The sequence below is a fragment of the Chroicocephalus ridibundus genome, chromosome 1 (genome assembly GCF_963924245.1).
Source record: "Chroicocephalus ridibundus chromosome 1, bChrRid1.1, whole genome shotgun sequence".
In the NCBI taxonomy this organism is placed as follows: Eukaryota; Metazoa; Chordata; class Aves; order Charadriiformes; family Laridae; genus Chroicocephalus; species Chroicocephalus ridibundus.
This window is the reverse complement of record NC_086284.1, coordinates 171,131,274-171,146,822: the sequence shown is the minus strand read 5'-3', so window position 1 is coordinate 171,146,822 and position 15,549 is coordinate 171,131,274. Positions and strand designations below refer to the sequence as shown.

At 39.6% G+C, this 15,549-nt stretch overlaps 1 long non-coding RNA gene across 1 annotated transcript in view; it reads right to left on the bottom strand.

Moving 5' to 3' along the window:
* The window catches only part of LOC134510649 (uncharacterized), a 108,253-nt gene that overhangs the window by 72,950 nt on the left and 19,754 nt on the right, over positions 1 to 15,549 (bottom strand). Inside the window, exon 2 of the long non-coding RNA XR_010069683.1 lies at positions 6,472 to 6,558. This is a non-coding gene — a long non-coding RNA (uncharacterized LOC134510649). The remainder of the gene's footprint in view (positions 1 to 6,471; positions 6,559 to 15,549) is intronic.

Genomic DNA, 15,549 nt, shown 5'->3' with positions numbered 1-15,549 from the left:
AGACTCAAGTACACGTTTTTAAGGATTTAATGAAAGCTGCCATAGTATCACGTACTTCACTGGCAAAGCTGCAGAAGCTAGCACAGCTGTGGTTAGCATCCCTCATATAGTTAAAATGCAATGGCAGTGCAAATAGCAAAGCAAGAGAATGCTTTAAACAAAAATGTTGTCCATTTAAAATTTGACTTAGAATAAGACAGACTTTATATTACTTTAGGAACAGCTGCTGAGAACAGCAGTGCCTCCATGTTCCCCAACAGTTAGTGTGTCCATTGAGTAGGTAAGGAAGGAAGAGGAAAGGATGGTGGAGCCAGGACAGCGCACAGCAGCCCTCAGGGGAAGGGAAGCTGAGTGTCACTCTAGTCCTCCCAGTGTGGAAACACCTTTTCCCCTTTGGAAATCCAGAGAGAACATGAGCGATTCCTGCTCCCTACTCTAGAACTGCTGCTCCTTAGCTGACTGGCACAGCTCTGCTCTTGTTTTTAGCTCTGTCAAGAGGGCAGTCATCACATAAACACTGTTGAGTGTATTAATTACTGTGTTCACATGGTCACTGTGTCTTGTTGCCCAATTATTTCATAACTGACTGCTATGTACTGCACCAGGTCCAAGTGTACAGCTCTCACTGACTTCAAGGGCTCCCTTCACGCATAGGTCTGTTGGAATCTGCATTTTTCGTAACTTTATTTACCTGCCCTGTAAATATTCTGGAGAACATAATGGTGCTTTTGAACGTTCGCATATTTGCCTTGTCTACGCATTGAAGCTGTAATTACACATGTATCTCTTGCAGAATTCATTCATGAGGAAAACCATACAAGTTTACAAGTTAATCATTTTCCTGAATGTCAAAAGCCAGGGCAGATCAGGATGTGCATTGTGTTAGCAGAGCTACGATCTAGGCTGCTCTAGTATTAATAGTAAATTGCCTTTCCTCAGTAAGACTTTTAATAGTTTTTGCAGCAGGTTAACAACTAGCCATGGATATTTGCCATAAGTAATTGCAAAGAACAGGAAAAAGCACCATTATTAAGAAAACAGTGGCTTGAGTTTTCAGTTCAATAGAAAAAGAAAGCGACCAGTGCTTTCTTTTAGCTTTCAGCTTCTGAGTAAAACAGATATTCTGCCTTAGTAATAAAGAGCAGGGATTTCAAGAATCCACTGATCAGCACGTTTTATATCCCAAACGTTCCAAACCAACATCCAGTAAGATTTTGTTATGGCTGCTATGTGTAGAATGTGGCTGAGTAGCTACTACATAGGCTCAACCTTCAGCTACGGATTCAATGAGGCCAAAAAGGCAATACTTAGCTGCATACAGCAGTGTGGCAAAGTATGCTTTAGCTGCTCCACCTCACCATCTGGTAGATAAACAAAACCCACCTTGTGAACCAGACTGTTGACTGGGATGACTGACATGCTGACACACATTCTGCCATCCTGGATTTTGGGATAGCAACATTTGGCAAGGGGAACATGAACACTTGAGAAAGAAGCTTTTCTCACAACACAGACTATTTTTTCCATCCATCTCAGGAAGATAAAAAGCAGTGAGATTCTTACAATGACTCTAGAGACAGCCACCCCCACATCAGCCACTGGATAGCCAAGAGAAAGGAATCACTCTTCTAGTCTTACGTTTCATAAGACACTAGTACGCTTTCATCATTCCCCCTCACTCATTTTCTTTTGGTTATTAAAGATGAGATACAATGTGTGTGTAAGTTACTTAACCTTCTGCCTCTCTTGTCTGCCCCTCCGACTACCCCTTTTTCTGTCATCCCCAAATTTGCTTCTTGTAGTTCCTTACAGAGTGCAAGTAGAAAGTAGGTCAGACAAGTGGGCACTGTCAGATGACTAGTTTCAATTTATACACATGTTGTTGTCTCTATAGTACCATGGCAAGTTGTTGTTACAAATCCTTAAATGTTTGTTTTAGCCTGAAAGGCTATTAGACTTACCCAGCTGGCAAAAGAGAAGGCTTTCTGCAGGAATTTCATCTGGTTAAGTCAACAGAGCTCTGCCTGCAGAGCACAGCTTCCAAACATAAGGCTTCATTTTGTATAATTAATTCTTCACCTTTTTCTGTTTATAATGAAAACACTATTAAATGCCTAAACAACTTAAGAACTGGGGTTTATTTTCCTTTCTCCCCTCACCTTTGCCCACATGCCCCAACCCCAAAGGCTCAGTCAATTATTCTAGTCTTCAGTCATAACCAGCACTGGATTACACATGCTTCACATATTGATATGCTTCACACTGCCACATGAGAGTGTCCCACCATAAGATGAGGAGTGTGCACCACACCGGGCCGTGCTAAAGGCAGGGACAGGGAGTAGGATTTACAGCTGTTTTAACTCTCCCAGTAAAGCCACCACCACTAAGTTACAGTGGCAAATAAAATACTCTGACAGAAGCATAATCGAAGTTGACAATGGTCCTCCAAACTTCAGGCGAGTTTCCAACAGTGTTCAAAGTTTTAGTCAATTAATGGCAAGTAAAACAGCATCTGCTCAATAAGTTCTGTGGTCTGGGAAGGCCTGAATGACAGTTTTAATAGTTTGATGTCAAATCACCTGTCAGAACAACTGTCTGGTGCCTCTAGATTCCTGTCACATGTGTGAAACATGGTACAGTAAATAACCGAAGGCTGGTACCTTGTTACACCATATTATTATATATTACAGCAGTAACCTCAAGCAGTGCTTTAACTCTAGTCACAACAAAACCCTATTCAGATTTATTGGCTTAAACAAAGGGGTAGCCACTTCCTCTTGTTCTCCAAAAAGAACCACAGCAGGGCAGAAGTGCAGAGAAAAGAAAGTTCAGAGTGGCCGTAAAGCAGAGGTGAAATCTTAATACCACTAAAAATCCATGGCAGTTTTGTTACTGCACTCAGTGGGACCAAAACGTAACTGTGTATGTTTGGTTCTGAGTTGCTCAGTGAAACTAATAAAACAGATAGTGGTCATCATTCCTCCCATCCATATGGAAGCCCCTAAGTGGTGACAGGCCAACAAATGAGAATATATTATTAAATTGGGATCAGAAGTGGGTAGAAGTCGAAGTATATATTTCTCCAATAATCTGGCCCATTCCCTTAGGAAAATGTCCCTAGGGGACTGACAGAATACAGAGCAGCCTTTAAATTGGATGAAACTTACAGGGAACGGAAAATTGGACCCCTCTCCATCTATATTCCACATGTTATGCCTAATGTAAAGGATTACATTTCCCACTGCATATTTCCTATAGATATATTCAAAACACTATATTTGAACAAATAGTAAAATGTTGCCCTAAGAAATAGGATCTCTCCCTTTTTTGAGAGCACACAGTGGTTACTACTTAGGATTTCCATCATGGAAAGATGACGGAACAGCTCATTCTGAGCGTCATCTCAAGGCATGTGGAGGAAAAGAAAGCTATCAGAAGTACTCAGCATGGATTCACTAAGGGGAAATCATGTCTGACTAATCTGATAGCCTTCTATGATGGCATGACTGGATGGATAGATGAGGGGAGGGCAGTAGATGTGGTCTACCTTGACTTAAGCAAGGCGTTTGACATGGTCTCCCACAGCATCCTCATAGGGAAGCTTAGGAAGAGGGGGTTAGATGAATGGACAGTAAGGTGCATAGATAAGTGGTTGAAAGACAGAGCTCAGAGGGTTGTGATTAGGGGCACACAGTCTAGTTGGAGGTCAGTGACGAGTAGTGATCCCCAGGGGTCAGTACTGGGTCCAGTCCTCTTCAACATATTCATCAATGACCTGGATGAGGGGATAGAGTGCACCCTCAGCAAGTTTGCTGATGACACAAAGCCGGGAGGGGTGGCTGACACACCAGAAGGCTGTGCCACCATACAGAGAGACCTGGACAGGTTGGAGATTTGGGCAGAGAGGAACCTTGTGAAATTCAACAAGGGCAAGTGTAGGGTGCTGCACCTGGGGAGGAGTAACCCCATGCACCAGTACAGGCTGGGGGCTGACCTGCTTGAGAGCAGCTCGGTGGAAAGAGACCTGGGAGTCCTGGTGGACAACAGGATGACCATGAGCCAGCAATGTGCCCTTGTGGACAAAAAGGCCCATGGCATCCTGGCGTGCATGAAGAAGAGTGTGGCCAGCAGGTCGAGAGAAGTCATCCTCCCCCTCTACTCTGCCCTGGTGAGGCCGCACCTGGAGTACTGTGTCCAGTTCTGGGCTCCCCGGTTCAAGAAGGACAGGGAACTGATGGAGAGGGTGCAGCAAAGGGCTACCAAGATGATTAGGGGACTGGAACACCTCTCTTATGAAGAAAGGCTGAGGGATTTGGGTCTCTTCAGTCTGGAAAAAAGATGGCTATGGGGGGACCTTATCAGCACTTATAAATACTTAAAGGGTGGGTGTCAGGAGGATGGGGCCAGGCTCTTTTCAGTGGTGCCCAGCAAGAGGTAAAGGGCACAAACTTGAGCATAGGAAGTTCCATCTAAACATGAGGAGGAACTTCTTTACTTTGAGGGTGGCAGAGCACTGGAACAGGCTGCCCAGAGAGGTGGTGGAGTCTCCGTCTCTGGAGGCATTCAAAACCCACCTGGACACGTTCCTGTGCAACCTGCTCTAAGGTGACCCTGCTCTGGCAGGGGGGTTGGACCAGATGATCTCCAGAGGTCCCTTCCAACCCTATGGTTCTATGATTCTATGATTCTATGATTTCTTAGTGTAAAAAAAATAATACTTTAACTACTATGTGTGGGATCCATCTGTCCAGATGAATCTGTCTAGCTAGATGGAAGTTAGATGTCCATTCTCACGAGCTGTACAGGCACTCTGTACTAAGAGAAAAAGTTCTGAGAGTTCAATAAGATAATTCCCCCTACCCTAAAATAGGTGTCTGAGAGGAATGACACCTCTGGAGGGCAATTCAGCCCATTTATTTTACAATATCTGCTATAAAAGAGGCACTAACTTTTGTACTCTTAATTGGCTAAAATTATAAGAGAAGTATCTCACCCTAAGCCTTTACATTTAGAGCATAGATGATCCAGGGTCTTTTCCCTTAGACTTCTTTTAGAAAATATTTTCTAAGCAAATGTTGCTGTGACTAATCGCATTAACTCTCACATTCAAGTAACTCATGGATCCAAGAAAGGCTGTGAAAATAAGTCCGTTATTACCACCATCTAAGAAAACCAGTTCTAATACTGTTAAGCTGCAACTAGGTTCCTTTGCAACAGCAACTTTTAAATGTTCTGGCTCAAAAACTCACGGCACACAACAGCTTTTGCAAGTTATGCTTTATTATGACACATGGATATTTCCAGTTCATTGTATCTGTGAGCGTTCAGTGTGAAAGCCTCAACAGTGCCCAGGGATATTCTCAAGTATTCCTCAGTTATCTCACAGCACTCAGTTCAGAAAACTGGTTTAAGTGTAGAAGTCAGCAAGAGACTTTCCAATTTCATAAGGTCATCCTAGCCAGTTAGTTTAGACTATTAGTCATGCGCATTCAGCAGCTGTTAAGCTTTTGGTTGATAGTTTTTCAATACTGTCCATTTAGTGCTTCCTTCCTGAACACAAGTATTTTCACTATTCCAAGGCAACAAATATTATAACCAGATCTCTTTAGAAAGTACATTGCTAATGGCAAGAAATTCAATGAGTGCCACAGTCTTATAGTTAATAGCTTGTATATTTTGCAGCAGTCACCGGTTCTATACGTGTACCTCAAAACTTTGGCCCACCCCGCTGTTTCTAATCACTAATGTTAGTGGTATTGCTTTGCTGATACATTCAAAACTTAATTTCAGCATTCATCTAATTTTATGCCATTGGAACTTGGACTTCCTTCCATAAAATTACAGGCACAAATAATCAGAAAATATATCAGCTATATTAAGTATTTCAAAGTTATAGCAAAAGACTGTAACGATGAGAGAAGCCCATTCTGCTTGGTGCTATATAGTCTAATAGGTCATGCCTACATTTCCAGCATGGCATGACTGTATCATATCCTTCATATACTTAACATGTGGACTGCAAGCAGCGTAGCACTGAAATGACAGAACTTGACACAGAGACTACCTGTGTGCCTGCCTGAAAAGCAAATTCAGAAAGCTAATCTGTGTTGAATTCTTTGCTGCTGAACCTATACTGATAGTAGTATTGGACTGATGTTAATTAACTTAAAGCTAATTTAAGTATTTCTATGTAAGATGGAGTCATAATGTGATTGCTATGTAAATATCTTTGTAGTAAGATATGGCACCTTCTTGTGGCTGCCAGAATTAAAGAAAGGTAATGTCATGAGAGAATGGGGACACAGTGAAGCCAGGTGACTTCCTTAATTTCCTGCTAAAAATTGCATCCACCTACTGATACAAACTGCCTGGCATGAACTACAGTGAATGGGTACAGAAACAGATAATTTCTAAACTTCAGTCTCTGCATATTTCAGAAGCAGCATCTGTGGTTAAGACAGCCCAACATACCTTCCTTTCCTTTATCAGCACAGTGTTAACTTCCTGTCAGCTTCTTGTCAACTTCACTTCCCAAATTCACCATCCCATTTCCTCAGTCTGAAAAACAACAATAACAGTAACTCAAAAGTGAGCAGAAGCAAGGGTGGCAATAGTATTAATGACAGATATTTACTGTCTTATCAACTCACTTTAAGTGATACGAAAGAGAAGCAGTATGTAGAAGAGTTATTTTTCTAAAAGTTACACTTACTAATCTTTTCTGTCTGCTGACAATTACAGCTTCCCTCATGTATCTGCACTGCTGATTGTGTAAGTCACTTGGAAGATGATATCAGATCTCCAGCATCAAAAAGTGGTGGCATTAAGCAATAGCTGACCACTAGCTTTAAATATGTACAAGAGGTCTCTGTTATACTGCTGCTGTTGTAAAGTCCTCTGAATTTCTTACTTCCAAACAGAATCTTCTGATACAGTTAACATCAATATACAGTGGTTAGTTATTCAGCTCAATCTGGGGACTGAAAAAGAAAACAAAGGCAACAAAGTTGTGAAGACACAGTCAATTAAAAATGCAATTTTTAAGGCTCTTTTGCGTCTTGATTTTTTTGTCAAGTCTTTCAACTGGCTCAAAAAGTCACAACCACCAACACGGTCATCAGACCCTAGCTGAAATACTAAAACCCCATATTTGAAAAAGGAACCATGGAAAAGTAAAACTGAAAACATTTTTAAAGGACTGATTAAAAAGAACTATTTCAACAGGAAGTTCACAAACAGAACACAGAAGGAAAAGCAAGTAAAAGAGAACAGACAGGAAAAGATCGGAAAGTCAGATTATATAATGTTTTGATTTAACAGCAGGTTAGCCAAATCTAGCAAATACAAATCTGAATTTTCCAAGATTTAAGATTTGAAAAGGTCATAGTCTTTCCCCAGTACTCTCATGAAATGTCCTTTCTTCACAGAAATAAGTGGAAATACATTTTCATGTGTATATCCAATGCTATTCTCTTGATGGAGGAACCCAGGAAGAGCAAGCAGAAGCATATCAAATTCCTTCATCAGGCAGAATAGAGGAGTTCAAACAAGTATGTGGCAAAGCCAGTATCCTAAGTACTAGTGAGATTTTGCACTCGTTACTTGGTTCTCAAGGATATGAAACTCTTGACCAAGTCCTGTACACTGAAAACATGATAGTTAATGTCTAAACATCTGACAGTGTGAAGTCTACTTTCCTAATAAGGTCGAAAAAATCAACCCCGGAAGACAGGTTGAAACACTGAAAACTTGAGGCATGGATGAATTTGACACTTTGTTCTGGAACAGTCATCAGACAATAAAGAACTCTTAACCAGGAAAAATAACTTTCAGCCAGCGCAAGTCTGTGTGTATTCTTGCTCCGCTTCCAGTCCCCCTGGGAACACCAGGGGCAAAAAGCTGGGAAAGTTAAACCAGTTCCCCCACGCAACGTAAGTTCTCCCTTGGCCTGTTGCTATTACAATAAAAGGCAACCTATTACACCAGCTTTAGTCAGCTATGGCACAGACTTTCAGAGCTGAAAGAGTCATCTCAGGCCTCCTTTGAAATCAATGGAGAAAACAGGCATTTAACGAGTGATTCATCTGGCTTATTTTAGACAGTGACATTGGGATAAGATAAATTGTACTGCAAAATGAAAAAAAACAAGCCCTAGAAATGCCTGTTTCCCTCCATACACAATAAATGAAGTCCAGACGAGGAATCATCTGTGTTTGGTAAAATGAATCCCACCCAGTAAATCTGTGGCATACATTCACTCCTCTCAGAGGCCTTTTGTTAGAGCTGTTACACTTTCCATCATTTCCAGACTACTGGGCAACCCGAGTCTCTCCACGATGAGCTCTAGATGGACAGTGGAATCACAGACATTCAAAGCTATTCTAGGATTTCTAAGCTATCAGATTCTACTGTGTGGACTGCCAAGGATCTGGAGGGTACACCTTACCAGGTAGAATACTCTACACGTAGAATATTTTACATGGTGAATGGGAATGAAATAGATCAGAGAAGCTCTCTTTTCTAAATTGGGAACATAACTCCCTCCCATTGCTGAGTCTTGTAACAAAAACTGAAAGACTGAAAAGTGCATGAATATATCCTACAATTTTCAAATTAAAAAAAAAAAAATACATACTAAGCTGCATTCTTGATCAGAAAATTGAAATACTAGCAACACAGAATCCATGACACAGCATGATAAATAATCCTCTTTAGTCAGAGAGCTACATCATCTTCCTTGCTACGTTTTATAGCAGTACTGAAGACCAATGGAGGAGAAGATCTGCTATGAATCTTCCTACTCACAAGCAGCTATAGATGCCAAGGCCAGCACTTTACACTGCCCATATTGTAAGTTGAGCTTGATAAAGGTCTATTTTCTGAAAATGCTGCCTTATGTTATTTCATATTAGATGGAAATTTCCCCAAATTAATTGATAAAACAATTTCTGCATGTGTGATAACAAAAAAAATCACTGTCTGGTTAGTGCATACCATCACAATACTCTCTTTTACGCTCCCTCAAACAATTGGTACATATGGCATACAGAACTGGCATCTCTGACTTCAACAGTTAGTACAAACAACTTATTTCTCCACCTGAACATGCCCACAAGGGACATGATAGTTGCAGAAGTTATGTAGCATACAACACGTGGCATTCACCATCAGAACCATTTCACCTGTAGAAAACCAGACTTCTCATTACACATTGTTGTTCTTTGGTGTTTACTCATTCTGGGCATCTTGATTCTGCTTATAGAACAAAGTCGTGCCTATCCTACAACAGAAAGGATAACTCCACTTATCAGTACAGCTTTGCTATTTTATAGATGGCTTTGAGTACTGTGTTCAGTTTGGGGCTCCCCATCAGAAGAAAGACATTGATGTGCTGGAGTGAGTCCAGCAGAAGGCTACCAAGTTGATTGGGAGCTAAAGCACATGATGTATATAGAGAGGATGGAAGAACTGTGTTTCTCCATTCTTTAGAAGAGAAGACTTAGAGGAGATCTTATTGCTGCTTACAACTACCTCATTGTAGGACACAAGGAAGATGGAGACATACTCTTCTCAGAAATGCACAGCAACAGAACAAGAGGCAATAGACACAAGCTGAACATATGTCTATGTGAACAAGGGGCAATTCCAAGTAGATATAAGAAAGTAGTCAAAAAAATGGTTGCCCAGAGAGGTTATAGAATCTATGTCCTTGAAGGTGGTCAAGACTCAAGCAGGCAGGGCTCTGAGAAACCTGACTCTGTTGAACCTGTTTTGTGCAAGGGATTGGACTAGGTGACCTTCCAGAGATTCCTTCCAACCTAAATAATTTTATGATTTTATGATGGGAATGGGAGCAGGTGTGGAGAATACTAAATACAGCCTTGAGGAAGCAGTTTCTGTGGCTTTAACGCACAGCTCCCTCTGTTCTTGAAGGATACTCACTCAGTATTCAATATTCAAAAGTAGCCTCACCTAGTTGCACGCCAGATAACGGCATGTTAATATAGTTGGCTATACACATAGTCCACAAACCCCACCACCCTTCACAGAAAGCGATGACACAACTTTCCTAAGGACAAGGAACCATCTTATCTGCACAGACAACTGAATCAGGCGCACAGGCACACAGCCTATCCACATAGCAGTAAGGACACTCTTGAAACAGCTTTAAAACTCCAGCACTACCCAATATTTTTCCTGCTGGAGAATCGGATGCTTTTATGTATCCCCAGATTCAGCAATAATGACACCCTAACAAGTGCAGAATGAATAGTTAGCACATTCGGCTTCAAGACGAGTACTGCACAGCATTACAGACAGTTACCAAGATCCTTTTACATGCTACATATATTTTGCCAATACAATCTGAAGCCATGAAGAAATATAGTGCCAACAGAAGCAGCCAAATGTGAATGCATTCTGCCAAAAGAACTTGCTAGCTGCACTATGCCAACTGACTGTTTGCCAGATAGATCTCCTCATGCAGAAAAGGCTGCGGATTTCCACTGTCTTTCAGACTCTCTGTCAAATTCCAGTATTAAATGGATGGATTAACATTTTGCGACCAACAAGGTGACACTGGTTATCTTCATAACTGTTTTTAGTCACTAGACAATACTAGTCAACATGTCAATTTACACCATCATCTGTACTGAACCATGGAAATGCAAGGCTGCAAATATCTGGGAGTGCCTAATGAGATGACGTTAAACTCCATAAATGTGGACTTACTTAAAAAGTCTGCAAGGTTTCATATGCTGCTACAGACATTACAGGCTTACTACTACAGCGTGTCACCCAGCAGACACCATCCTTTTACAGGCTGTGCATTAGTACAAATCAAAAGGACAGATGTAACATGATACCAAAACCGGTAAATCATTGTTTATGTTTCACACTAGGATTTTGCCTTTTGCAGTCCCAACAATAAAACTACCTTGCTGGAAAACTAAGTGCTGATTCAGGGTGTTTGAAGGTTCTCTGAAAAGACTTTTTTGTTGCTGTTTCCTAATTCAATGATTAAGGAACTTTGTGAGAACATACTGATTCTGATTTAACTTTTTTGGAGGGTTTGAAAGTCTATCCAAAGAAAAAGAAAGAGAATAACCTAAGGACAATGTGGTGCTGAACCACATAAAAGATTCAGATGAGGCATCTGATTTGCCATTTTCCCATACATTTAATTTACAACATTTAATTTATCAGAAATGTTTTGTGTTTTCAGCTTCTTCTATCTTCAAGAGAAAAGCTAAACGTTAGAAAGTACTTTACATTTTTGGTTTATTAAGAGGGACTTTATTAATGAAAAAGTATGCAAGAGAAGAAGATGTAATGGCTGACAAATCAAAAAGTTAGCACGAGGAAGCTACAGTTACCCTGGAATCCTCCCTACAGAAGCTATAGTACATTGATGAACCTATAACAATTTTGGCAATGCCTTCTTTAACTTATTCATAGCAAGACATCTACAGCAAAACAAACAAACAACCCAAACCTTCTGTCAAATTAAACACTCTAGCGGATCATCTTCACCCTCTCGGGAGAGGATGACAGAGATCACATAGAGGACAGATGTGTGGGCAGATCACCCAAAGGACTACAGGACAGCGCTCAAATATTATGATGATATATATAGACTAAAATGTGGGCTCTGTTGAAATAACAAAAGAGCCAATGCCCGCCTTAAGGTAGCAATGGGGTTTGTATGCAAACAGAAATAAGAAACTAATTGATTATGGATCCCATTTCTTATGCCTATACTAGGATACAAGCAAAAATGTAAAAACTTCCATGATGTCCACCAGAACTATTGTAACAGTGTTATAGAAAAGTTGACCTCGGAAGCCACATGAGCAAAATTAATAATTTGTTCTCTGTGGTAAACACTATACAGTATTTACAGAACTACTGGTGTCCTGTAAAATTTATACTGGACAGACATATTCAATAGCAAAATGGTTCTGTCCAGATGAGTTACAGTTAGTGATCCCCACTGCAATGAACTCCAATTAGATGTTCTCTGTTCAGGATCCTAAAGCTAGGAAAGCTCTTGTCTCCCAAATCTGTTCTGCTTTAGATCCCAACAGTAACTAAATCAAGTTGATCAAGTTCATTAGGAGAAAAAAGAGATATGAAAACAGCTGCTGACTTAGAGGTACTACAGTCTACCACCTCTAAGGCAGCAAGATGTTTCAGGAACCCATTTTCATAATGAGGCAAAATAAATTCTGCCAATTTTAGGAGAAAATCTGAAAGAACATATTTCCAGGGTGCACTGGCTGAGGGTAAAAATTAGATGGATTTCCTAGGGTGGCAAGCTTGTCAAAAACTAGGGTGAACCTCATGATCGCCTTGAAGCCATTCAATAACTGGTGAGGAAACGTGAGGTGTCCATCACCAAACTGCCTAGAGAGACGATTTACACATACTGAATTTCTGAAGGTAACAATATACTCTGTAGCCCTGAAAGATGAAGTAATTCCTGGAAAATCTATTCTATTTTTTAAAGGTATAATTCAAATTTAATAAGGAAATATACCAAATACCATTTGCTTTCTGCAGATCTTAGTTCTTTGAGAGGTATCAGCATAAGAAAACAAACTTTAAGTTTCTCTCCAAGTTTCAAGTTGTAAGAAACTAGCATTTTGAAGAAAGCTTTCCATTCCTATTATTCAATATCCTTCTTTTAAATGTTTGTACAGATTATTAGGCAAACACTTGCAAAGGCCCGAGGTAATTAGAAAATATGTTTATGGAAATACTTTACTTAAAATGTAAATTGAATTATGTTTCTCATTTAAATCCTTTCAGAAATCCTCTTTAACCACCTCATTTTACAAGTTAGTGAGAGTTTTGCTTTTGACTTTAATGGTTACAGGATTGGCTCATCCTGACATCAGTTAAGTAATCCACCTGTTAAGGGATCTGTTAGAGATGCACACATATTCAGTAATACTTGCACCTTCAGTGAAATAATTTTCCTTTAAAAAGTAGTTACCACACAGTCATATGGAGCACATAAAAATACCATCAAAGTAAGTACAATGTAAGCCAGCCCTCTGAATCCTCAAACCTTTAAACTTTGGTGCAGTTCTGGTTGAAAAATGCAGCTATTCAAGGTTTGTGTTGGTTAGTTCAATAGAGATGGATATTCTCCCCACCTACTTCTTCTTCCCCCTTCAACACTGTTGCGAGGAGATATTTCTGATATCCACCTATGCCAGAGAGAATCTGGTCTACAGCCCATTTAAATCTTAATACTCCAAAAGACATTTTTAGATAATTGTTATAGACAAATCTTTTTGCAATACCTTCATGTTTTTACCTATGCCTCACCAACAGGTCAGTTCTGAAAATCACTACTCTAACCAGTATTTCTAGGACACCTTCTCAGACCTAAGACCACACTCCATCCAGGTCGAGCTATAAGCTAGCTGGGTAACACAAAAGTTCAGCTATGAATTCACATATTTTTGTTTATTGAGCTTACTGCTTTAAAACAAGTGGTTCAAACTAAAGAATTAACAGAATCACTCAGTAGAGTACAATTAAATCAGGTCAATTAAAAAAAAGTATTCCTGTGGTACATAACACGCAAAAAATAAACATTTTATCACTCAAATGTTAGAAATGACTAGTATGTTAAACTGAAGGTAATCTGTAACTGTTCTTTTGGCTGCAGGAAGTAGTTTTCCCATTATGGCCTTACTAAACTCCAAATAGGAAATGTAGGACGGATGCAAGAAAGATATTTTGGAGACCTCTTGGGGTTAATGTTACTTTAAAGCTCCACCTCCACTGAAATACTATTTAAAGCACAAATCGAGCAGGTGCAGGTTAGGATGCGATTGAGACAACTAGTGTGGTATTCCTTCAGCATGTTTTCTGGCCTGGGGGTGGGAGTATAGTGATAGCTTGGCTAAATCTTGGTGGATGTTTCATTGCTGAATAGAACATGCAGAAACTGTAAGTCCCATTAGCATCGTCTTGAGTAGACACCTCTTGTTATATGAACTTTGATAATCAAAGTTAAGCTTATCTTTTGGGTAATTCTCTCCTTTTCTTTTTTTTGTTGGTTTTTTTTTTTTTGTTTTCCTTAATTAGAGGCATTTCTGGGATAGTGATGGTGTGCTGTCACTTCTCATTTATGCCTCTGGTGACTGAGACAAGCTAAGGGCTAACTCTGGCTTAATGAATACCTTATGTGCTATTCTGTGAGCGTAGACTGCAAGCTTTCTGAGTCTACAGGCATCTCTACATTTCTTGTTTTAAGCTTTTCAGGGAACAGGCATGTCATAATACATATATGCACTGCTGTCAACTAAAAGACTGTTTAGACCTCAAGACATCAAGCTCAGGATGACATAATTTGAGCATCTGAACAGCCTGAACTGGATTTGTAAGCATTTTTTTCCTCTTCTTAGAAGGAGTGTCTGAGACTGGCTTTTCTTCCAGCATTAAGTACCTCAGCTGGAAGGACCTATTTTTACTAAAGAATAGCCTGTATGCCTGAGAACTACCAAAATTGTTTTCTGGCTTTGAAAAGAGTATCTATGCAAACTTCACTAAAACTGCATGTGTTAAAAAAACCACACTTATAAAGTCATTTGAGAAGCTGTTCTTCTTAAAATATAATGGAGTAAGCTTGAAACATTGTTCAAATTATACAGAAAGCCTGTTTTAAAATGGCATACTGCATACAGCTGTGCTTCTTTAATTTTCCTATGGAAAGATGAACAGTGTTGTTAACACCTGTTCACGCCTTGTAGCATGGCATTTGAAACTGGCAGCACTGGGTTCTCTAAAAAGCCAAGCTCTGCTTTTGCTTTTTAATTAAAATGCTTTGGTAAAACTTAAAAACTTTGGATCCACATAATTTCTGACAGAAAAGGATGAAATATACTTCTTTTAGAGTAATTACATTATCTCGAAGATACTGCTTTTTTGATGTTCTCCTAGAATACCATCATTATTGCTTCTTCATATGGGCATAAATATATGCTTAAACACTTAAACCTGGAAATCTGACTTTAGTGTCATCAGTAGATCACAGTTAATGCAGGAGTACAGGACACTCATACCCTAAGGCTGTTTTTGAACTGCCTGCAGAATCAAATATAACTCTGCATTATTGGTCTACTCCCTTTGACCTCACTACAATCATTCCCTCTTATCACACGATTTCTCTTCCTGTAATTTAAATATCAAGGAATCCTGTTTCCAAAAGTCAGCTTTATCCACTGGACAGATAGAGCATTCTTTTATGGTGCAAATGGCATTGCAAAGGGCATTAATTTTTTTTATTTTTCACCATGCTCAACCACTGGAAACAGACTAATACCGATAACAGCGATCAACTTTTTGTACATACTAATTTGTTGTAACTGTAATATATATTTTTATTAATGAATCCTATTCTGTATATTTCTATATCAATAACATTAAAGGCAACAGCTGTTGGTGTTCAAGCTGTTGTGCAAAGTACACAAAATAATTTGTGGAATCAGTCTGTTCAGTTCTTGCTTTGAAAAACATAAGGATCTTTACTTT